This window comes from Callorhinchus milii, unplaced genomic scaffold (genome assembly GCF_018977255.1).
Source record: "Callorhinchus milii isolate IMCB2004 unplaced genomic scaffold, IMCB_Cmil_1.0 Scaffold8, whole genome shotgun sequence".
Taxonomy (NCBI): domain Eukaryota; kingdom Metazoa; phylum Chordata; class Chondrichthyes; order Chimaeriformes; family Callorhinchidae; genus Callorhinchus; species Callorhinchus milii.
The window spans coordinates 4201278-4226649 of record NW_024704749.1 but is presented as its reverse complement, the minus strand read 5'-3'; the positions used below and the strand labels follow the sequence as shown (position 1 = coordinate 4226649).

At 44.6% G+C, this 25372-nt stretch overlaps 2 long non-coding RNA genes and 1 other non-coding gene across 3 annotated transcripts; 1 reads left to right on the top strand and 2 right to left on the bottom strand.

Moving 5' to 3' along the window:
• Positions 1–403: 403 nt before the first annotated feature.
• Positions 404–16686, bottom strand: LOC103182188. Its single transcript, XR_488290.2, has 3 exons — positions 16526–16686; positions 5445–5624; positions 404–551 (listed from the first exon to the last, which is right to left on the bottom strand). It is a non-coding gene; the product is annotated as an uncharacterized LOC103182188 (long non-coding RNA).
• Positions 9511–9583, bottom strand: trnak-uuu. Its single transcript has one exon. It is a non-coding gene; the product is annotated as a tRNA-Lys (tRNA).
• Positions 16687–20793: 4107 nt separating the features above from the next.
• On the top strand, positions 20794–24980 carry LOC121849597. Its single transcript, XR_006085273.1, has 2 exons — positions 20794–20980; positions 23912–24980. It is a non-coding gene; the product is annotated as an uncharacterized LOC121849597 (long non-coding RNA).
• Positions 24981–25372: the final 392 nt, after the last annotated feature.

Genomic DNA, 25372 nt, shown 5'->3' with positions numbered 1-25372 from the left:
CTTAAAATTACAGCTAGGCCACTTAGGAGTGAAATTAGGAGTCAGTTTTTCACCCAAAGGTAGAGGAAATCTGGAACTCATTCCCCAAATGGCTACGTATGCTGAATCCATTCATATTTTCAAGATGGAGGCAGATAAATATTTGTTAGGTCGGGGTATTTAGGGCAGCGCCTTGGGACTTCCTCCCGACGTGAAAGGCGCTATACAAATGTCATCTTGTTGTTGACTATGGGGCAAGGGCGGGTAACTGGATTTGAGGTACAGATCAGCCATGATCTTATAAAATAGTGGAACAGGCTCGAGGGGCTGAATAACCTACTCCTGTTTGAGGAGTGTTCCATTCGGGACACAGGGAAATATCCACGCATAGGTGGCAGATACACATGGGTTGTTCTCAGTGTGATTTGGAGCACAATATATTTATGGCTTGACTTACCGAGGAGCATCACCGAGCTCTGAGCGTGCCAGAAATTATCCAAATCGGGGACAAAGTAGGAGATCACCTCCATTGTAATCCCATGAAGATGGTGGCGAGCCATATATACTTCCATCTGTTAAGAGGAAATAATAAACCACTCGGGCATCATTTTAGCACAAAACTTCACCAGAACAGATTGGCTGAGAAATCCCGGGATAGATCGAGTTGGAGTCTGTCCAATTAGCCTTGATGTCAACACAGCCAGGATGCAGGAAGAGTTAAGAGGAAGGTCTGGGTGTGAGCGAGCATTGGTTGTGATGGATCCAGCTCACCTAGCACTATGTGCCCACAGAATAGGCAGTCAATCCACTTTGCAGTATGTTCTGCGCAGAGCTTTGAGACGTCAAACAAAAGGGTTATTATTATTAATCATGTTTATATTAATAATAATAAAAGGTATTCGAAATTATGAGGGGTTTTGATTGAGTGAATAAGGAGAAATTGTTCCCACTGGCAGGTGGGTCGGTAACCAGAGGACACAGATTTAAGATAATCGCCAGAAAAAACAGAGGGGAAAATGAGGAGAATAGAGAAGAGCGGGAGAATGGGACTAATTGGATGGCTCTTTCAAAGAGCCAGCACAGGCACGATGGGCCAAATGGCTGCCTTACTGTGCTGTAAGATTCTGTGACTCAATGAATATTCAGCTTTCAACCTGGAATGTTCAGATTCAATACCCGATTCTGAAATCATTTCTCGTTTCCATCCCGATCAGGTAATCCACCGAGTAAAATCCATCTTTTTAATGGAAAGGCTCTGTTGTAAATAACTCCAGGTTGGTGTGAAATAATCAGCTTTGCTGGATTGCTGACGGCACATTAGTTTTGCTCTTGACTTGCGACAGATTTGTAGACTCCAGTCTGGAGCTGCAGCAAGCATTCCATCCAAAAACCTGCGTCTCTGCTCCACTCGCTCTGCACAGAAGGCGTGTGCAGTCAGGGGGCAAAGTCACCTAATTTCCTCGCAAAGAAACGGCATTCGGTTTACAAAGGGGAAAACTACAAGATAGACTGAAGGGACCAAAGCGGATTATGAGTCTCCATTGGCACCATCAAGCCAATGCTCTCTATGGTGTCACTCACTGTTCCCACAAGCTCACAAGGTTTAGGCTGGAGGAAGAAGACCCTTCAGCCCAATCTGATGTCATCCCTCCAGATCACCTGGATACTGTCCTCACATCACAGCATCAAACTGCTTGTTAAATGAATCCCAGGGTCCTGGGCCCACCGCCTTTCGCCAGCAACACTGTTCCAGTCTTTGATCAAAAGAAACACTTCTCTCCTGAAATTGCCATTTGTAACAAGATATCTTGAATTGAAATGAAGTGAAAGGCCCTTATAAATGTAAATAATGTAAATAATAATAATGATCCTTGCATTTGATATAGCGCCTTATCACCTCATCGGGATGTCCCAAAGCGCTTCGCAGAATATTCTGTAAAGTGAATTGACAGTGTATTTTGTGCTTGAAAAGCGGCTGCCAATTGCGCACAGCAGCGTCCCACAAACAGCCATAGAGTGAGTGACCGATTTTATTTGGGGGAATTGTCGGCCAGGACACCGGGAGAGAGAACCTCCCCCCCTCCCCCCCCCCCCCGGCAGACGGGACCTCAGTTTAAAGTTGTCATCCTTGCCACAGCAACACGTAAAAATCCTCCCTTGTGTCTAGGCTTGTACAAGGAAAAAGATCGCTTTGGATGAGGTACCTTGAAGATGGCCAGGGGATGTAGAACGGCACTGCAGTTCTAGTGCTGTCTTCCAGGGCAGATAGAGGGGCACAGTGAAGTGCAATGGATCAGCATTTAAAATCTTGTCACTGAAACTGCTCCCAAGGCTGCACTGAGCCCTGGTTGTTTCATACCGTATCTGCATCCAGTGAAGGAGCCAAGAACATTCAAATCAGGTCTTGTTGTCCTTCCCGGTGTTCAATTCGGCAGCCTTTCCCAGCAACTCTGTGTCAGCCTGGCTCATTCGGTAGCGCTCCCACCTCTGAGCCAGAAGGTTGTGGGTTAAAGCCCCACGTTGGGAGTTGACCAACAATTCCCCCAAATATAATTTGTCATTCACTTCATGGCTGGCTGTGGGACATTGCTGTCTGCAAATTGGCTGCTGAGTTTGCCCACAAAATACACAGCCACTGCACTTTGCAGTATATCCTGTGAAGCGCCTTGGGACGCCTTCTCGACACGATAGACATGGTACCAACTGCAATGATTATTATTATTAATAATGCGATTACAGTTTAAATCACTTTGCGGTGAGACGGGTCAGCCAGACCAATGACACTGCCAGGTTACATATAAATGGATGTTACTTTTATTAATAGATCTGAGCTTCCTAAAATAGTTACTTTTTTGCAGGAGGTTGATATTTTGATCACCAGGTGTTTTGTCAAGCCATTTCTGAATAGCTTTATTAAGCGTGCCAGTTGCACCGATGATTATAGGAACTACATTTGTTTTATATTGCCACATATTATTATTACTACTAATACTCTCCGCTTAATCTCGGGTGCAAAATATTACAGATTATCCATACACTGCTGAGATGGGTTCCCAGTGATATTCACCTCATCAAAACCATTCAGAACTCGTGCCATTTAGAATATGACTGTCGCTCTGCCTGAATGGTAATACGATTGAGGAATCAGGGCTATAAAAGACGTGGACGTAATTGCAATTCTATGTGCAATCCAAACACTTCTCAACAAGGTCACGCGGGTAAGATTTTCATTTCACATCGTGAACGCCTGATTTATCTTTGACATAATTGTTACAATTTCAAAAGGTCATTGCTTCACGAGGATCAATTCACGTTTAACTTACCGCACACAAAGCACTTGAAGCGTGTATTTAAGGAATGCATTAATAATCCATGTTTTAAAGAGCGAGTGAGGTAAACGAAACGAGCGGAAATGTTTTCAGGCTCAGAGACAGGCTGCAGCTGCTTATAAATTGTGCAATCTGGAAGCTTTCAGGCATCCTATAGAACCTGATTACATTATACATTGAGATTGTCCATCACACTCACACACTCACTCACTCACTCTCTCATGGCTCAGATGGCACTGCCATGCAGTATTATTAAGCACACAGCGCCTTATCACCTCTTCGAGACGTCGGAAAGTGCTTCACAGAATATACTGCAAAGTGAATTGACTGTGCATTTTGTGGGCGAAACTCAGCAGCCAATTGCGCACAGCAGCGTCCCACAAACAGTCGTGGATTGAGTGACCGACTTTTTTTTAATTAATGGATTATTACCCCGCAGAATGGCGATCCGCCAATCGACTAACAATCGACTTAACTTCCTGCTAAGTAAACAAAAGTGTGTGGATTAAGGTTTCGCCCTGCTCCGGAATCAAACTCAGGTCCTCTTGCTTGCGAGGCGAGTGCTCTAACTACTACACGACAAAACTCCATGGGGAGTGCTGATTTGTTGGATATGTGTCCTTTGGATGAGCTTTTAAACCAAGGTCCAGTCATTAAAGATCCAACAGCGCTATTTGAAAAGAGAAGGACGTTTCTCCCGGTGTCCTGGCCGACAATCCCCCTGATTAAAATATTGGTCATTGGCTTAATGTCCGATTGCGTGACATTGCTGTACGCAAATCGGTTGCCGTTTGTGGCTACAAACACGCCCGTTACCGCACTACACGGAAAAACTCAGTGAAGGGGTTTGAGATGTTTTGACGTGATAAGGCACTGTATCAAACGCAAGAATTATTATTATTACAAATCACCAACAGAATCTGCGAATATTATATTCCAAGGAGCCAGTGTTCTTTCTATCTTTAGGTTTTGAATTGCGAATGATTGGGAATGAGTAATAAGGCTGTAATTTACTGAGGGCTCTGATGCATTGTGCAGCATCATAATTACACCCTTACACTCACTCTCTGCCATCTACTGGTCTCGATAATGTAAAAATGATGCTAATGACATTTAAAGTAGAACTGGACCTCTGTTAACTGGAACAGGTCACCAACACTGAACGTTGCTGTCTTATGATTCACAGCAAAGCGGAATAATGGAATTTTTTTTTAAGTTGGGATGAAAGATGTATTTTAGACTTGACAGTCCTATAGCATTCTAAAGATATCTCTGAAGTTGACAGGAATCCAGGGCAGATTGCATGACACACGCCTTGACGTGGAGGATCTGGGCTAGTAGAGTGGATGATTTTATCAGCAATAAACAACAACAACAACAACAACAACGGTGCCCTGGCCAATAATCCCCCCCAAATAAAATTGGCCACTCAGTCCATGCTGTGAGCAATTGGCTGCCGAGTTTCGCCCATAAAATACACAGTCACTCCACTTTACAGTGTTCTGTGAAGCGCTTTGGGACGTCCTCCCGACGTGAAAAGCGCTATATCAAATGCAAGGATTATTATTATTATTATTATTATATCCTGTGAAGGAGTCGTCCCAACGACGTGCTAAGGCATTATATCAAATGCAAGGATAATTATTATTTTATTAAAACAACAACTTTATATCGTAATAGCGCCTTTCACTTCGGGAGTATGTCCCAAGATGCTGGACAGTTTGATGGCTTGCATCTGAGATGGGGGTTGGATTCGGGATGGGTGGAGTGGGGGGGGGGGGGGGGTGATGACCAAAGGCATAGTCAAAGAGGGAAGTCCTGAGGAGGACCTTGAAGGAGGTGAGGGAAGGAGTGAAGTGAAGTGACTGTGGATGAGCTCCAGAGAGCATGCCCACAACTATGGATTGCTTCATAGCTTTTGTCACCTTTTGGGTCCAAATTGATAACTGTCGAGTGCCCTGGGACGTCTTCCCGATGTGGAGGGCGCTGTATAAATGTAATTTTGAATTGTATTGTATTGTTTCCCCAGTTCTACTATTAACAAGGTCCAAATGATTCAGAACAAACTCCCTGCTGACCAGAGCAGCAGAGGGCAGAGGCCTGGAACATAGCACGTGGGAACTGAACATGTCTTACCTTCCTCCATTTCGGACCACGTGCTTCAGAATCAACAGAGTCACAAGGTAGACGACAATTTCATTCAGAAGGTGTGTAGGATGGTTTTCCCAGATGTTCTTCGGATTTCGCAGCGAAACCCACCAGTTCCACTTCCCCATCTCGATGCTCTCCTCGACTTGATTTCCTTCAGATCAAATTCTAGTATTGAACCAAAACACACGGGTTATTTTGAAGCCAGTTGACTTTGGGCAAAACACTTCGGAGGCTGAAATATCCTATCACACGGAATTGAATAATTACTCTGATCAAATGCTTGGCTAATTTACACAAGTTAAATGAAACGCCACAAAGCAAGGATCCCTCAGTCCAGTGAGACAAACCGAATATCTGATTTGCTAAAAACTTGCTTTAGAGAAGGGAGCTTCTCTCTCTCCCTGTGTCCTGGCCGACAATCCCCTAAATAAAATTGGTCACTCGCTTCATGGCTGTTTGTGGGGCACTGCTTTGAGCAAATCGGCCACCACATTCGCCTACAAAATACACACTCACTGCGAATCACAGTGTACTCTGTGAAGCACTCAGAGACATCCTCCTGATATGAAAGGCCCTTATATGAATACAATTATTATTTTTATTAATAAACAGCACTTTGTTGCTCAAACCTGCTGGATGTATTCTTGATGATCTTTAACCCTATAGCAATTTGGAGGCAATTTTTGCCTCCATTTGTTTGCTCCACCACCCCCAACATGTCCAACCTCCCAACCCCTTCCCTTCCTCCCCCTCTCCCCACATCCTGAGTCTTGGACAAAATGGGTACTGCAGTTATATAGCTATACGAGTTTTTAAAATTCCCTTCATCTCCCCTCTGGTCCTTTTGCCAATAAGAAGTATCAGATTGCTGTTAGAAATCTAGGGAAATGCTTCAAGTGTCAAGGCATTTGTTGAAGGGTTTAATATAGGCTCTTCAATGAATACAATACGATGATCGGATACAATGATGGGATGGATGGAGATTACATCAGGGCACAAGAAGTCACGGGGTCTTCCAGTGTGTTGTCCAATTTGATCAATCTTGACCGACCAGCCACTACGTCCCGTAAGAAGAGTGGAACACTCTTCTTCTATCCCTCCGCCTTGCCCCCACCTTATCTATCTTCCCTAACAACTTTCCTCTGTGACCGGGCCTACGGTCACCTCCCCCTCTCGCCCCCCGGCTCAGCGTCATGCTCCATTACTGTCAAGCGTTCTTTGGCTCTACCCTGTGTGACGGTCGTTATATAAATGCAAGTTGCTATTGTAAATGCAAGTTCCTGTTGATCAAGGAATGGAATGATCCCAGTTTAGTTTTGGCCGGGCCCACACTACAACATTGAGAAGGACATCAGCAGGCATGAAAATCGCTTTCCCTAATCATTAGCAACCTTCAGTAATGACATCCATCACTTCCACTCTTACTGTGTCGCAACAGGTTGCTTTCTAACTCAGAGAAGCCTGCTGAGAACAAATAAGAACTCCATCAATCACATTACACTGAGCAGTGAGGCACGGCCAAGGGATTTGATGCTGGATGTTCGTGGAATTTATTTTTTTTAACTTTGAGAGAAGATGGATTAGAGAGCAATATTCCAATGCTTTCCTCTGGGGCGATAACTCCCACGCAAAAATCAATCGATCACACAGCAGCAAACCAAACCATCTACTGAATTCAAAACTAAGGGTGCCTGGCTCAGTTGGTAGCGCTCTCGCCTCTGAGTTGGAAGACCGTGGGTTCAAGCCCCACGTCGGGAGTTTGAGCCCACGTTGTCTAAGGTGGCACTTCAGTCCAGTGCTGGGGAGAGCGTTGCGTTGTTGGAGGTGACGTCCTTCGGATGAGACGGTAAACCGAGGCCCCATCTGCCTGTTCAGGTGGATGTTAAAGATCCCATGGCACCACTCGAAAAGAGAGGAGAGTTTCTCTTGGTGTGCCAGAAAAACAACCCCCCGAATCAAACTGGTCATTTACTTCACGTTTATGGGGCATTTGGCTGTGCGCAAACACAAGACCCAAACGTGAAATGACCTCTGCATATCTTTTTGTTGTGCAGCACTGTAGTATTGTGCACTAGCACGAGCTGAAGCCTTACACCCTTCCTGCAGGGGGAATAGATGCGCTGCTCTCGAATTAAAATGCAAGCCTTGGTTTCCCATCTTGTGTAATGGGGCCGTAGGGGTTTGGAGTGCACGTAACCTTTTACAGTGACTGCATGCGGTGTCGTTCCGGATTTAACAAAGGTTTTGAGAATGCCCACAACAGCAAGCTGACTGTGCGCACTGGGGAGAGAGACCGGACAGAACAGGACAGAACAGGAGAGAGAAGAGAAAAGGCGCAGATACGGCAACGTGGACGTGTTTATTTTTACGTTTTGCTTCCTGCAGAAGGCAATCCGCTCTGAGGCATTTAAAAAATTAGCAGATGGGGTTTAGGGGTGATAGCAGATGGGGTGAGAGGCACTGAATCAAACGTTAAGGATTATTATAATAATAATGATAATAATCCTTGCATTTGACATAACACCTTATCACGTCATTGAGACATCTCAAAGCTCTTCACAGAATATATTGTAAAGCCAATTGACTGTATATTTTGTGGGCGAGACATTTAACATTTCAAAAAGAAAAGATACAAGACTGTTATACCACGGAGGAGGGATTGATTGTAGAGAGAAATTTGTGAACATATTATTACTTTGTATTTTCTAAACGCAGTCTTTAAAATATTTTGTTTTTGCTCTGTACTAACTCTTCAGGTCAGCACTTAAGATTGACAAGATCACAAGAAAGGTTTCTTTGGCTCATTTGATCTAATCTGCTACAACACTAAGTAGTTTCTTGAATAAATCCAGTGTCCTGGCCTCCACCTGGTGTTGTGATTCTGCGTCATAACTGAAATTGTGGATACACGTAGTCGAAAGAATTACTTTGATTAATGGTTAAAAACGATGATGCAACGAGAAAAACGCCAAGATGACATGTTTATGATTGTTAAAGATGTTGGTCCATAACAAATTCATGTTTAATTAGTGTTGTGTTAACGATGAGGTAGTTAAAGAGGTTTTCCCATAAGAAATTCATGTTTTAATTAGTGTTGTATTAAAGTGTCCTATATCAAATCTGCAAGTGTAATAACAATTCTGCAGATTGTATTTTATTTTTTGCTTCATGTGAGATAATTGGTTCATGGACGTGAGAAAGGAGAAATTGTTTATTCTCATCCTGCCCGTGGAAAATCGATTTTAAAAGTTGTCCGGCCAAACTATATTTTGTTCAGCTTAGGACATAACATACCAGGTGCTGTCCACAACAGAGCTATCTTTCATGTGAAGTGGTGAAGCAAATGTGTTGTTTTCGGGGTTAAAAACCGCCAGACTTAGACTGTTTCCATCGTTTCATCAACTTTGGTTAACTCTAGCAATTTCAGGAAGAAGGAAATTCCAGAACGTCTGAAATCGATTGAAAGGTAACGTGAGGAGAAGAATAACGTCGTATAACAACTGTCGAATAAATTGCACGGCTCAGCTGTCCATCATCAACGTTGATTTTCTGATCAATTTCCCAAGTAAGAAATTTCTAGTCTGAAGCAAAGAGACTTTTCATCTGGTGCAAGACTTTTAACCTGCTTTTGTGAATTTGCCAACTGATTGGCGCTGCCAACTCAACGCCTTGGGACGTCCTCCCGACGTGAAAGGCGCTCTATAAATGGAATCTTGTTGTTGTTGTTGTTGTTGATTCTACCAAAGAAGCAAAGATTTGAATGATTTATCGACTGACCAATTGCTGGTTCTGTTACTTTTTAATCGTACATTAATCTACTCTATTGACCTGTCTGTTGTATTTGTGATAATTGAAATAACAAATTTGACATTTCTTATTAGGTAAAGAATTTTCAAAACATAAGTTGCTGAGTGTCTTTGGTTCCTCTGTTCTCGGGTCCTTAATTAAAAGAAGGCTAAAAAGAATAAGCTGGTCTTATTCTGCTTTACCAGGCATTAATTACCCTTTGGATAATAATACAGTAATAATAATATTTTTTAAAAATGATCAACGCCCGAACAGGGACTTGAACCCTGGACCCTCAGATTAAAAGTCTGATGCTCTACCGACTGAGCTATCCGGGCTCTTAAAGACTTTGTGCTTGTAAGTGAATCGCTTCTGAAGTCGGGAGTCTCTGCTGTACACTCCCCCTCTTGAATGATCATAAGTCTGATGACTTTTTCTAAGAATCTCAGCTGGACGGCAGTTAATACTTTTTGCTGATTTACGTCCTTTAACCCATCGCTGCTGCAAAGCGATTGGTGATCACTCAGGTTCGGGCCTGACCTAAGTGTTCCCCTACAGTTGACTGCCAGCCGTAAATTACTGAGCACAAGTCTCTAAACATGTGCCAGACAAGAGGATACATGCTTTTTTTTGACGCCAAAGGGCTTCCTCTGCAACTTTGATCAGTAATGGTGAACCCACAACTTGGCCTTTACACGACGTTACAGTCAAGAACGTTTTTAAACACTCGGCACCTCTAACAATCTCCCTGGCCCCACACCCCGCCACCGCCAGATCTGCACTGGAGTGTTAGGATAGACTATGTGAGCCAATGTCCCAAAGTGGGGGCTTGAACCCACAACCTTCTGACTCAGAAGCAAGAGTGCTACTAACTGTACTAACTGAGCCAGGCTGACACACCACAGCCAAAGAGATGGGTATTGGGATGAGTTTGGGAGTGGAGACATTTGCCCTTTCCTCCGTATCCCGTGATACCCTTTACCGCACAAAAATCTATCGACCATAGAACCTCAGAGGAAATGCTTACGTCAACACTACATATGGCAGGAAGATGGGAGCGGGGTAGTTTGGAGTGTGTAGGCTGTGATTGTGCGGGGCTCGATGGACGAACATCCATCTGGTGTTCCTAATTTCCTATGTTCCTCCACTCAGGGACCTTTTTTCCTTCCTCCCCTCCTTTACCTTCCTTCCCTGCAAGCCCCCCTTCCCGCAAACTAGTGAAAGCCGCTGAGATAAGCTGGCAAACAGAAACGCCAGCTACGTTGAGCCTAGAATCAGCACCTCTCCTCCCAGAGAGAGAGAGAGATCTAGATCACATCAGCAGTGAGCTTTGCACAGAACTCTGACAACACTGAAGTCAATGGAAGCTTCATGCATCATTAGTTTCCTTAAGAGTTACAGATTCCCCTGCTGCCCTGCCACAGATGCTTCCTCTCCGAGCTGCTCTTCTGATTTCTCTCAGCGATTCTGAATCCTGACTGCGTAGCTGGACAAATGCATCTGAACAACATTGTGCGGGGGGGGGGGGGGGGGGGGGGCAGGGTCAGTGGAGTTCACTCAAGCATTAGCTGCCGATCAATAGTACCTCAGCCCTTTGACGCGATCTGAATGCCTAACAATGTCCCTAAACATTTCACGTGCAAACTAGCAGTTTCTGACCATAGCCAAATCCTGCCAAAGGTACATCTATTTTGACGTGGAATGTCAAGCTTGGGCCAGGAGTTTCATGAACTACACAGCAAATATGCAGTTCGCAAACCTTTGTCATTTTACGTATGATTTGCTGGCAAACGTGGCAGCCATTTCGTGCAGAGCAGTGTCCCACACACAGTTATGAAGTGAGTGACCGATTCTATCTGGGGAGTTGTTGACCTGTGCACGGGGAGAAACTGCCTTCTCTTTTCAAATAGAGCCACAGGATCTTTAACATCCACCCGAACAAGCATAGACGGGAACCTTCTTTTAATGTCTATAAATAAATAATAATCCTTGCAATCCTTGCCCCTTATCACTTCTTCGAGATGTCTCAAAGTGCTTCACAGATTATATTGGAAAGTGAATTGACTGTGTGTTCTGTGGGCGAAATCCACAACTGTTTGTGGGACACTGCTGTGCACAATTGCCTGCCGCGTTTCGCCCACAAACAACATCTCATCCGATGAATGGCACCTCCAACACTGCAGCGCTCCCCCAGCACAGTATTAGAGTGCCACCCTCGCCTAGACTATGAGAGTACAATGTCCCAAAGAGAGACTTGAAGTCATAATGTTCGGACTCAAGAGGTGAGAGAGCTACCAACTTAATGAAGCTGACATACAAAATCGATGGAAATCCTCACTAATGTTGAGCCATGACCGTATCTGGATATCTCGATGTGTACCTTGCTAGGCTCTCCTCTGTCTGGCTTGCCCAACAAAATTAGAATCAAGTCAACGATTCCTTGATGCTTCCTAACAAAAAATGATCCCTGAGTTTGACACAGCGTCTTTCGTGTCACAAGGTCGTCTCAAAGCGCTTCACGGGATTTTGCTGTAAAGTGTAGTGACTGTGTATTTTGTCTAGGAGAACACTTTGTCACTTTGTACTCAGAGCAGTTGGAGTTCATGCACAAGCCATATTCTCTTCCAAATGGTGCACCAACTCACTGCAATGGGACACGTCCACATGTCTATCATGAGTTCCCGTGGATTCAGGCGAAGCCTGCCTCGGCCCACTCACGCTGAGTCACACGACGACGACAACGACGACGCCAATTATATTTGTACAGCACCTTTCATGTTGGGAGGACGGCCCAAGCCGTTGGGCAGTCAAAGGTTTGGATGCGCCATGCAGTACAGATTATGCAGTCACTACACTCAGCAGACTCACTACTCCACAAATTGGGAGCCTCCATTCCCAACCAGCCAGATCTAATCCAATTCAGTCCTAACCTGAGTCTCTGTTATCCAGAGATAAAAAGTAAGGGAACACCATCAAGGTATCCTTGCCTTCATATCCATCCAACACTACCTTTAATAGAAAATTCAGTCCTGTAGTTTTCCCGCATGTGCTATCCTGAGAAAAATCCCTTGTCTTTAGCTGGCAATTGACCCAAATAGAACATAAGAATGTAATGTAAGAAATGCTAGACAAATAGCAAAAAAAAACAAGGTCTAAGACTTAGTTCACCTTCCATCTTCCTGGCATTTGCCTGCACACATGTCCCAAACTACCTATGTACCATATCCCATAACATTATTTCCTGAAAGAAAACTATTTAATCTGTGTTTGAAGGAATCAACTTGTTAGATTATAGAAGCTGTAGTCTAATAATAATGAACATTAAACAAATGTAGAATGGAGAAAGTACTGACAGTCATGGAATAGGACACATAACATAACATGTAGGAGCAGGAGTAGGCCATTCGGCCCTTCGAGCCTGCCCCACCATTCAATCATGGCTGATCTTCTAATCTAACTCCAGCTAATAACCTGACCCTACATTATCCCCATATCCCTTAATCCCTTTTGCAATAAGAAATCTATCTATCTCAGTCTTGAATATGTTCAAGGACTGAGCGTCAACAGCCCTTTGGGGTAGTGAGTTCCATACATTCACTGCCCTTTGAGTGAAGAAGTTCTTCCTCAATTAGTGCGAAAGGGCTGCCTCTGATTTTAAGGTTGTGACCCCTGGTTTTAGTTTCTCCAACCGGGGAAACAATTTCCCACTATCTACTCTATCTGCCATTTGATGATCTTATAGGTTTCTATAAGATCTCCTCTAATTCTTCTATATTCTAGAGAATATACCCAAATTGGTCAGCCTATCCTCATAACTCATCCCCTTCATCCCTGGTACTAACCTAGTAAATCTACGCTGCACCCCCTCCAAGGCAAGTACATCCTTCCTTAAATAAGGAGACAAAAACTGGACACAGTATTCCAGGTGTGGTCTCACCAGGGCCCTATACAGTTGCAGCAAGACTTCCCTACTCTTATACTCTAATCCTTTCATAATGAATGCTAACATACCGTTCGCCTTCCTAATTGCTGCTGCACCTGCAGACTAACTTTCTGTGATTGGTGTACAAGGACACCCAAGTCCCTCTGGACGCTAACACATTCCAATCTCTCCCCTTCTAAAAAATAACCCGCTCTACTGTTTTTGCTCCCGAGGTGGATGACTTCGCACTTCACTACATTATACTTCATCTGCCACCTACCTGCCCAATCACCTAACCTATCTATGTCTCACAGCATTTTTTTATATGTCGTCCTCTGTGTTGACACTTCCTCCTAGTTTTGTGTCATCCGCGAATTTAGATACATTAACTTCAATGTCCTCATCTAGATCGTTGATGTAGATTGTAAATAGCTGAGGCCCAAGGACTGATCCTTGTGGCACTCAACTAGTCACATCCCGCCAATCTGGAAAGGACCCGTTTATCCCTACTCTTTGTTTCCTACCCGTTAACCATTCCCCAATCCACGTTAATATGCTCCCCCAATTCCATGGGCCCTTATCTTTTGGACTAACCTTTTATGCGGCACCTTATCGAATGCCTTCTGGAAGTCCAAATAGACCACATCCACTGATTCACCCTTATCTAGTTTACTCGAAATATCCTCAAAAAACTCTATGAGATTTGTCAAACATGACTTCCCTTTTGTAAAGCCATGTTGACTTGGCCTAATTATATTGTGCCCTAAATACCGCACCACCACATCCTTAATCAACGATTCTAAAAATTTTCCTATCACTGATGTGAGACTAACTGCCTATAGTTCCCCTTCTTTTCCTTTCCACCTTTTTTAAATAGTGGTGTGACATTTGCGATCTTCCAATCCATGGGGACTGTTCCAGAATCCAAGGAATTTTGGAAGATCAGACACAAGGCCTCCACTATCTCATAAGCTCCTCTTTTAAAACCCTGGGTTGCCAGCCATCCGGACCAGGGGATTTGTCACTTTTTAGTGCTAACAGTTTCCCGAGCACCAATTCTCTACTAATGAAAATTTCCCTAAGTTGCTTCCTGTCCTTATCCCTTTGGTGCATCTCTATTGTTGACAGACTTGTTGTGTCTTCTCGGGTGAAGACAGATGCAAAGTACCCATTTAGGGACTCTGCCGTGTCCTTATCCCCCATTACAACTTCTCCCGTCTCTGACTGAAGTGGACCTACATTTACCCTCACAGCCTATTCCTCTTAATGTATTTGTAAAACCTTTTACAATCAGACTTAATGTTCCTCGCTCGCTTACCCTCAATCTCCTTTTTCTCGCTCTTAATGAGTTTTTAATTTTTTGTTTGCTGGTTTCTGAAACTCTCCCAATCTTCAGATTTGCTGCTTTTTCTTTTAATTCGATGTTTTCCCTAACTGCTCTAGTTAGCCATGGATGAACTGCTTTCCCTGTAGTATTCTTATTCCGCAAGGGAATATGCAATCGCTGAGAATTATGCACTACATCCTTAAATATTTGCCACTGTTGGTCTACATTTTTACCTCTTAATCTGATTCTCCAGTCTATTTTACCTAAATCTGCCGAGACATCCTTCACCCCGGCCCCAGGGAGGCAACAAAGCCTTCGGGTCTTCTGGTTGGGGTTGCAGATGATTGTGTCTGTCTTTCTAATAGTCTCATCCTCAGTGACAACCATCCGCTCGTTTGCCCCAGTGTTAGAGGTAGTTTTTCCTTCCACCTCACCGGCTTCCTTGTCGGTACAAGTTCCAAGGATCTCATATCTATTGCTCAAGGTTAATGCCGGATTTACTACCACTCTTTCCATTGTCCACCTGACCTCCTGACTGTCCATTGACCTATCCTGACCATAACCAATGATGTTGACTGTATATTCCCTCAGGGGAGTGACTGGCTCCAGGATGTAGCTATCCAGGAAGCACTCACTGTCCCTGATACTCCGTAGTGTCTGCACCTTGGACTCCAGCTCAGAGCTGCCTCAGTTGGGGACATCTTCTGCAGATGTGGTTGCCCAGGGTCAGACTGCCCTCCACGGTATGTGATGTGTTGATAGTTGATAGTGTTGGCTGCTCTCCTCGCCCCACCCCTCGCTCTCGTGCCTCTGACTGGCTGACTGGCTGCTCTCCTGGCCTCGCACCTCGCTCTCGTGCCTCTGACTGACTGACTAGCTGCTCTCGTGGCCTTGCACCTCGCTCTCGTGCCTCTGACTGGCTGGCTGACTGGCTGACACATCTGTTTTTCTCTATTTCTGAAAGAATAACAAGACAGCTTTGGAAAAGGGCAGGAGGTCATCACTGATCAGTAAATGACAACAAGCCCACAGAGGTAACGGTCCAAGGTACCGGTCGACACAGGATCTCGACTGAGCAATAAGTCGCTAGATTCTGATAGGGTCGGCCAAGCAACAGAAGGCAAACCTCAAGAATAGCAACTAATGAGCAAGTTGTTCAAACTAGAAGACCTTGGTACCATCCCGGGATACTGATAAGAAATAACCAGTTACGTAAAAGGAATATACTAATGATCCCACGCAACAAAATAACAAGCACCAGATACAGCCCTAAACTGATCAATCTCCTATCTTAGACAGGACAAAGGGAAGACCTGGTGGAGACTCAGTCAGGATGGCACCAAGTCAAACAGTTGATTAACCTGAGTACGTGACTGTATCAGAAGTGGGTCGAGGGGCCCTAGGAAAAGGACACTTGGAGAAAGGGTATAACTATGGCACCTCTAGGTGAGAACAGTTAGAAGAACAGGAAGGCTCCAGAGAGAGAGAGAGCGCGCGCGAGACCAGTGTGGAGAGAGGTCCTTTTAAGAATCACAAGTAAACTGTTCCGTGACGTTATGTAACCATCTTCAAACTTGTTAGACATTTGTAGTAACTTGTTAATCAACGCATGTTGTGTTCACTCTGTTCATAATAAACCCGGCTACACCATATTTGGATTGTCAAGTCATATTTCGAACCAAGGTATCGGAAATCCCAACATAATGTATATTTTTAAAACAACAGTGACTTTACCACTGCAAACGTGCAGCGAACATGAGCTAAAGTGGGAGAAAAAGTTGCTGTGTGTGTTAGTGAGTGTGTGTGTGTGTGTGTGTGCGCGGGTGCTGGTGAAAGAAAACCTGGCAAACATACCCGTCTACCTCTTATCTAAAACCGTAAAAGTTACCGAAGTGTTCCCCTCCCCCACACCAATTTCACCATGAAGTTCAGACCTCACCACCGTTGTAAAGTGGCAAGTATTAATGTTAATAAAAAGGCGAGGTAGGCTGCATTGCATTGCAAAGGAAAAACTGGGTTCAAGTTACTAACCTGTCTCTCTGAGGAACGTGGCACATATGTTCTTTCTGGCGATCATCTTCCTGGGTGACCCTGATACGTAGAGCCAGTGTAGGACAAATTAACCATGTAGTAGGCATTTCAAGCAGCCAAACAAAGTCAGAGGGTTCCACGTTCAACCACCCCCCGACCGTGCTGTGAGACTGAGCAACTGGTGTGGGGGGGTGGTGGGGGCTACACTTGACCTCCGCTCCTCCTGGTCCCTGCTCCTGATGAGCCTCATCACGTCGTCGAGACGTCTCAAAGCGCTTCACAAGATACACGGCAAAGTGGATTGACTGCCTATTTTGCGGGTGAAATGCGGCGGCGGCCATTTGCACCCAGCGCTGTCGCACAGAGAGGCGTGGAGTGAGTGACCAATTTTTATTTGGGGGATTGTTGGCCAGGACATGGGGAGAGAGAAACTCCCTTCTCTTTTCGAATAGCGCCGCGGGATCTTTAACGTCCACCCGAACAGGCAGACAGAACATTGGTTCAATGTCTCATACGAAGGCGACACCTCCATCAAAGCAACACCCCCTCAGCGCTACATTGGAGAGTCAGCTTAGATGATGTGACTCCAAGTCCCAATGTGGGGCTTGAACCCACGACCTTCTGACTCAGAGGTGAAAGCGTTACCACTGTGCCAGGCCCACACTCTTTTTTTTTATCAAGGCCTTCGGAGTAAAGGGTTTTGTTTCAACATCCAGCTGAATTGGGTGAGATGTTGGGTGAGACCTGGATTGGGTTTGGTTGTGATGCTCTCACTCCTCTTGCTTGGACTCACCCTCTAGGCTCGGTGACCAGTCACTGGGGGCAGGGAATCCTCCCACTCGGCTCTTGTTAATCATGAAAGTCAAAGTCCTTACGAGTAGGGTGGCCCAAGCTCCACAAGCAGCGGGGAAGCTTGTCAGACGATGCTACCGATGGCAAGCTATGGTGGTTTGAGCTGGTTAGACTCCAGCAGTTAATTACACCGACACACACTCTGGGATCTCCAAGCCTTTTGACCTCAAAGCGCCTCACAAGATGTAAAGTGTAGTGACTGGGAAGATTGCATTGCCCAACGAACGGCAACAGTGCTACTAATAGCTGAAACCTCTGAGGATGAGTTTGGGAAAGGCCACCTCTTCGCAATGTATTAGAGGGTAAAGCACAGTATTAAATGCAAAGATAATTATTATTAAATTGGAAGAATGGCTTCACATGCAGAGGAACACCAGCACTGTGCAGGACTCGACTCTAACCCGAGTCAGTGGCTCAGTAGAGCAGTGCGGAGGAAGGGAAAGGAAAAATAACACGCGAGGAGGGAGGGACCTGCTGCCAGCATTTTCTTTGGATTAGGATTAAACTACAAGATATAATGGTGAAAGCAATAGACCTGAGATAAGACTCTGCCATCGGCGGAGTGGTCAACGGCCCTGACTTAAATCAACACAAAGGAGAGCAACAAAGCGAGTTGTAATTATTTAGCGGTGGCTTCCAACAAAAAAGGGGTTACCCACAGCATAATAATAATAATAATATTCCTTGCATATGACACTGAGCCTTATCACGTCTTGGAGACGTCTCAAAGCGCTTCACAGAGTATACTGTAAAGTGTAGTGACTGTATAGTTTGCGGGGGAAAACCCGCAGGCAGTGAACACACTGGGCAGAAAATGGAGGCAGAGGCTGGGATTCTTTCTGAATGGCAAGAAGCCTCGAAAACCGAGAGAAAATACGAACTTAAATCCCACTTGCATGTTATGCGCTGCCTCACAACACAGGAAGGGAGCAAGCGAAAGGTTAACCTCGGAGGGTTAGAAATTGTCACTAAAGCACTCTCGAGTTGTCTCCTCGTGAGGTTTATGTCATCAGCGAAGCTTCTCGTGAGGTTGCAGCCCGGTTGGTGACTCACATAGACGTGATTCTATATTTAAACCCTTTCCCTGCTGAATAAAAGAGAAACAACATGTGCGCAGACAGACGAACAAAAGCTGGAGGCCATTACAGCTAAGCCATCTTTCGGGAAATGCAAAGTCAGACTGCTGTGTGTGTGGACGTTCCAAAAAGCCATCAGCTTAGTGGTTTCCTACGAACGCTGGAGAGGCGAGCAAGCTGGCTGGCTGTTTATCCGGGTGGCAGAGAACAAGAATATCTCTTGTGAGCAGACGTGGGTACATAGAGCTGGTAGAGCTTGGAAACAGCCCATTCAGACCCACAAAACACACAGTCACTCCACTTCACAGTAAATCCTGTGAAGCACTTTGAGGCACCCACCCAGGGCCGGATTAAGCTTGATGGGGGCCCCTCTTTGCATGTTCAATTCTTTCCCTTTACTCGATGTTTTATTTATTTACCTCGACAGAGATGGAAAGCCTTAGCTCGTCTAAAACTCTTTCGCTGAGTGTATTTCAGGCATTTGAAACGTTCTGGCCTCTCTCCTGTAGTAATAATAATAATAATCCTTACATTTGATATACCCCCTTATCCCGTCTTTGACACATCTCAATGCGCTTCACAGAATATACTGTAAAGTGAATTCACAAGTGGTTTCCGTCAAGTGCGGTAACTTTTTGCAGGCAAAGGTGGGCAGGCGTTTGCACCATTAAAAATACTGATCACTGCGTTTGAAATAGCGCCTTATTGCATCGTCGAGACATTTCAAAGTGCTTCACAGAATATACTGTAAAGTGGATTGACTGTATATTTTGTGGGCGAAACGTGGCAGCCAATTGCTCACAGTAGTGTCTCACAAACTGTTTAATGTTTTATCTGAGGGATGGAACCACCAATGATGTATCACTTCCCCAGCCTAGACTTAAGTGAGTTCAAAGTCCCGATGTGGTGGCTTGATTGAACCCACAGCCTTCTGACTCAGAGGCGAGAGTTCTATCCACTAAGCCAGGCTGACACCTAAGTTAGAGTTCACTGCTTGCTGTGATTTCAGTATAAAACGGCAGATCACCCAACTGTTGGCACAAAAGCCATACTAGGCAGCTTCACCCCTGTGTTTGAACTCACAGATTATCAGATTGTGGAGTCCTGTAGCTCAGTGGTTAGAGCACTCGCTTTGCGAGCGAGAGACCTGAGTTCAATTCCAGGCAGAGGGTGAAACCTTGGGCAAGTTTCCTTACTCCACACAGAGCCTAATAATAATCCCTCCAAAGCAAAACCAATACTAAATTGGTCATTTTCAATCCACGACTGTTTGTGGGACATTGCTGTGCGCGATTGGCTGCCGCGTTCGCTCACAAATATACAGTCAATTCACTTTACAGTGTGTTCCGTGAAGCGCTTTGGGACGTCCTCCCGACGTGAAAAGCGCTATATCAAATGCAAGGATTATTATTATTATTATCATCCTGCACTTAGCATCTCCTCAATCTAAGTGCTCGCACCTTGGAGAACGAATGAATGAATAAATGAATGCTTTTGATCACGCCGCCTTAAAAATAACAGGGCTGTCTCTGCTGCTCTCATTGATATTCAGCTGCTGTGCTGCTCGCTGCCTTCCATGCCTCAGTCCCGCACAGTGACAGACTTGTGGCACGCTCTTCCAGTGCTGAAATTCTGCTACAGATCGCAGGAAAGGAAAGCAAAGTGTCTCTCTGTTAAGTGGAGCCAGACTCTCCTCCATGCCAGACTCTCCGCCACGCCACGTAACAGGCGCAAGCACGCTCACCGTTCACGAATCTCCTTGATCATAATCCTTGCATCTGCTACACCGCCTTTTCACGTTTTCGAGACGTCTCAAAGCGCTTCAGAGAATAGACTGTAAAGTGAATTGACAGTATGTTTTGCAGGCGAAACACGGCAGCCAATAGCGCCCAGTAGCGTCCCACAAACAGTCGTGAATTGAGTGACCGCATTTTTGGGGGGATGGATTATTGCCCCCGGAAAGCAATCCACCAATCGCCGTTGTTGGAATATGATGTACCACCGCATATTGTGACCATATTAAGAACCTGTACTGACCTAATGAATATAATAACCAATGCATGTATAAAGTAAATGTGATTTTATTTAATAGAAAGGAATCCGACCTAGCCTTCAACTCTCAGGACCCCTTATCTTCCTCGACTCCAGATGCACATTCCTGAGTGATATTGTAACCTTGGGTACCAGCTAGAACTGGAGGGAAAATGGTCTGAAAAACATCATGTGCTAGGCCTAGGAAGATAAGGAGTAAGGATAAACTGTTCAAAGAAGGTCCCAAGGCCAGTCCTGAATAACATCATTATAGACAAGACAATGGAGACTCACCTTATCAACGCTGGTCAGGCTGCCGCCTTGCTAATGATTGATTTGAATGAGTACGTACAGAGCGAGGGTCAAAAAGATTATAACTGGCCTGGGGTTTGAGAGTTGGGTCAGTTCCAACTGGCAGGGGAGAGCTGCACGGTGAGATCAAGACGAATGCTGGGTCGTGTCTAAAGAACTTTTCGTCAATCTTCTGTGATTATTGGTAGTATACCTTTTTATATACATCTTGTTAAACATCACTGTTTTCTAATAAACCTTATTGCACCAATTTGGACTGTCAGGTCGTATTTTGAACTCTCAGGATCGGAAATCCCAACAAATTGGCAACCACGAAGGGACCCGACAAGCGATAAGGTTTACTATTGGACGTGACAGCTAATGTACCTACACACAGTTAGGTTAGTGAATCACATACGGCAGTAACGCAGCTCCTGGAATCCTTATTTGTGGATTTGGAATCCGGGTTTGGCGAGTTAGAAAACTCATGGGGAAAGCATAAGAGAGGAGTGTCAGGCGAGAACACGGTGTGTGGGGCAAAGGACCGAGATAGGTACATTAGGGAGACGGCAGAAGCAAAACAACAGAGGCCAAGGGAAGGATTTCAAAGTGGTTAACAACAACAAGATTGCATTTATAAAGCGTCTTTCACGTCGGGAAGACGTCCCAAGGCGCTGGACAGTTGGGTCGGGACCCGAGCAGGGGGTCAGAGTGAGGGGAGGGAAGGGAGAGAGCGAGAAGGGGGTAGAGAGTCGAGAGGGGAGCTGAAGGCACGGTTCAGCAAATACGAAGAGAATATTTGTAAGGATACAACCTGAAGTTAGAAAATATTTTAGAAAAGAGGGAAGGAGCCGGCCAGAAAGATGGAATAGAATGGTTGGAGGAAGAAGTAGCAGCTGGTAACATCAAAACAGGAAGGAAGAGATGTAAGAAGAGGTTTTTCAAGTACTGGGTGTTGCGAGAATTTAAATGGAAAGCCCCAGAGCTAAAAAAAAAACTAACAGGAGGAAAAGACGCAGAAATAACAAAACTGAATGAAGTACTAAAGGAATTAAAAGAGAAGAAAGATAAGACGAATAACTCTGCTGACGGAAGGTCGGTTTGAAACGCAGCAAGACCTGAAAAGGAGCGTAGAGGAAAGCAAAGAGTTGGAGGAGGAATTATTCAGGATGGAAGAAGTGTGTGAGAACCAGGAGAGAAAGATAGTGGAACTGACTTCCACTTTAGATATGTAGGGAGAATAGTACGCAGAGAAGGAACAGTGGGATCGGAAAGATACACAGAATGAGGAGGTACAAAGAGAGCAGCGAGTAAGGATTGCAGAGCTAAGTAATATGGTGGGAAGTCAAGCAATGTTGATTAACATGGGCTTACAGCAACAAAAAAAATTAGGTGAAGCAAAAAGGGAGATGAAAGTGTTAAAGAAGGAGGTGGAGTGATTGAAGAGTGAAAATGATGATGTGCAAGGTGCCTGCCGGGTGGCGCTTAAGGCAGGAGAAGCTGGACGGCAGGTAGACCATCAGGTTTGCAGGGAACAAATGACTGAGTTAAAGGGGCAGCTGCACGAGAAACAGACTTTTGTGTGGGCAGTAACATGAGGAAGGAAGGGGTAGTAATTGGAGTAGTGCCTCTAGTGAATGCTGTAAAGGTGGGGGTACAGGGCACTTTGTTTCTGATTGTCCACCCGAGCTGTAACCAAATTGAAAATTGCCCCTATATCACCTCTAAACCTTCGCCCATGGACCAAAAATTGGATAGATCGATTGCCTTATTAACCCTCCAGCAGGCGGCTGGAGGCGGTCTTCAAATCAGTAAAACCTCCAGTTCTAAACGTGAGAAAGATGGAGATGCGGACAGACTTGCAGCACAAGGAGCAGCCTTAGTGGAGGAAAAAACTGAAAAGGGGCAGGAGAGCAAGGGTTCACTGCAAGGTTTAAAAGACAAAACAGGACAAATTAATTCAGGTAAACGAAGGGGCAAAGTTACAGGGATAAACTCAAATCCAATGACAAAACCACCAATACTGCAGGATTGTAAAGGTGAAACTAAGAAAGGTATTAAAGAGTCAAATTTTGAAGGAAGATTGGGACAGATGGTTACTTCCGAATTTGAAAGATTACAGAAGGAGTTAAAAGCAATGAGACAACGGATCGAGCAATGTATAGATCCTCGTGTCTCACCGATATGCCTCCAGACCAAACAGGGAGATGACTTTTTGGCTAATCTGAAAGCCCTCAAACAGTTCAGTCTCCTTGATACTTGTGAGCCGTCCGGAAAGGTCAAAATGCTGTTCTCTCAAATAAAAAGATCAACAAAAGTTGAGAGAGAGAGAGAGAGAGAGAGAGTAGGATGTCTTCATTGAAAAAACAAGAGAAAAGAACTTTATAAAGCACAGAAACTTTAAAAAATCACAAACTGTAGCCACTGAATATGAGCAGTTTAAATTCACTGACTGCTCGCACCCTGGGTTTGTATACACAAATGAACGCTCACTGCTTCATGCTGACCAGCACCGGCTGCTCAGCGAGAGTTAACCCTTTGGTTTTCACATAAAGCAAAACTGTTTTTACAGCTAACGATCGTGTCCAAGCCACAGTTGAATCCTTGGTAAAGCCAGTAGTGCGAGTATTTTGAGGCAGGGGCACAAATAGATCAAATTTCTATTCCCACGTCACATGATGGTGACCATCTTTACTGCAATTATATTAACCAACTAAAGTGTTTAAAGAAACGGGAGATTTCACTTTGTAATTTAGTTCCTACGGAGACTGTGTTACACCCTATGGAGGTCGCTTTCCTTCCAGCGACTTCTTCTGGGACGACTTAATACTTCGCTTATCCTCCCACCCACAAAAGCCGGTCTTCACATTCAATTTCAGCTCGACCGTCTGGGAGGAGATGAGTGGACAAGTACAACCCAATCAATCGTCCACTTCACAACAGCGGCCATTACCTCTACAGAGGGCAGGGTCTACATTGGCAACCGCGCGGGTTTTGTATGCGTCGGGTGTGGTAGAGCTCGCGGTGATGGTGTCGATAGGTAAACACTGTGAAAGTTCAAGAAGGAGAAGTGATAGTATTAAGAATGTCACTGTTCTGATTGATTTAATGTAACATTTACTTTTGTCTGTTCCAGTATTTCAGTGATGCTCAAAGCCAGAGGGCAAGGATAGAGAGAAGATCCACTGAAATATTTTAAATTTCTGTGACCATACTGTTTATTAACCATGATATTATTGATAATGATGTGCTGTAATTACAGATGCTAATATTGGTTGAAAGGATTGATGTGGTGGCTGAGGTAAAAGGGAATCGTAAAGATTCTGATGGTGATATTGGGCTGTGTTGTTAGATTGACCCACTCGAGGTGGGGACCGGACATTTTGCAAACCCAGAATTCTGGTTTGTCTTAAGTTGACCAAAAAGGATATCGCGAAGACTCATGACTTGTTTGGCTGAAATAGAATTGATTCTATGGACTCTCAAGGACATTGGTACCATCAGCACATAAAGGTTGCCATGAACAAAAGGAGTGTACCGATCTTGATGGATACGTTTTTAATCCTACAATGAATGGTCAAAACAAGCTGTTGAAGGTCTCACTGCCAACTTGGCGGATGTGACTAAAACAATCTAAGTTTGGGAGCGAAGAAGACAAGTCTAACCGATCTAACCTAAGAAGAGATATTCTCAATCAACATTGATCGAACCATGTTAATAAGTCGGTTCCTAATCACAGCCACTGTATCAATCTGATTAATTAATTGCATTGAACTTTATTACTCATGTCTTCATTTCATTTATAGTCTTATCCTTTTGTGATTGCCGAAGCCATAATTTTATTTACAATGATTGTGTCTTTATGTTGTTTTTTTTAATTTTTTTTATTGGTCTTGGTGTATTTGTGAGATCTCATTATTATCCTTATTTCGGTCTCAAGGTGGGGACTTAACTATTCCTGCTCGGGAATCGAACGCTGGTGCTTTCACTTGCGAGGCGAGCGCTATGGGACTGCACGTCAAGTTTAGTGGGCAAACACTGCAGCCAATTTTTGCACAGGATGTTTCCCCCATCCCCATCCACCCACCCACACAAACACACACAATAAAAGTGCTAGTGGACCGAGATGGAACGTTCCAAACTGCCCAGGTTGCCCATCAATGCCATCCATCGATTACAGACGCCCAAATAAAAACACCCTGAAAAGTAAACGGGTTTTTATTTTGTGGTTAAAATCGCCTGCAATGGAGCTTACAGACAGACGCTGCAGCCCAGGATACGTGTGGTTAGAACCATAGGTGCATCCGTTCCCGAATTAGATGCTTCATGGAACGAAACAAAACCTCTTTGTTAGCGAAAAGCACATTACTGCCTGGAACCAGAGGGGCTCCCATTTGCTCCAGCACGAAGCATCCATTTCTGAAGCAGCAGGAAAGTATCTTGCAATGTAATTCAGCTCTATACTTAGACGTTGTTAACAGCACTTGCCAGCAGGGGATAATGGATAGCTATCAGGAATGTGAACCCTGCTAAGTCAACCTGTTTTAGGTGGCAGCACTCTCTTGCCTTTGAGCGAAAAGGATCTGGGTTCAAAGCT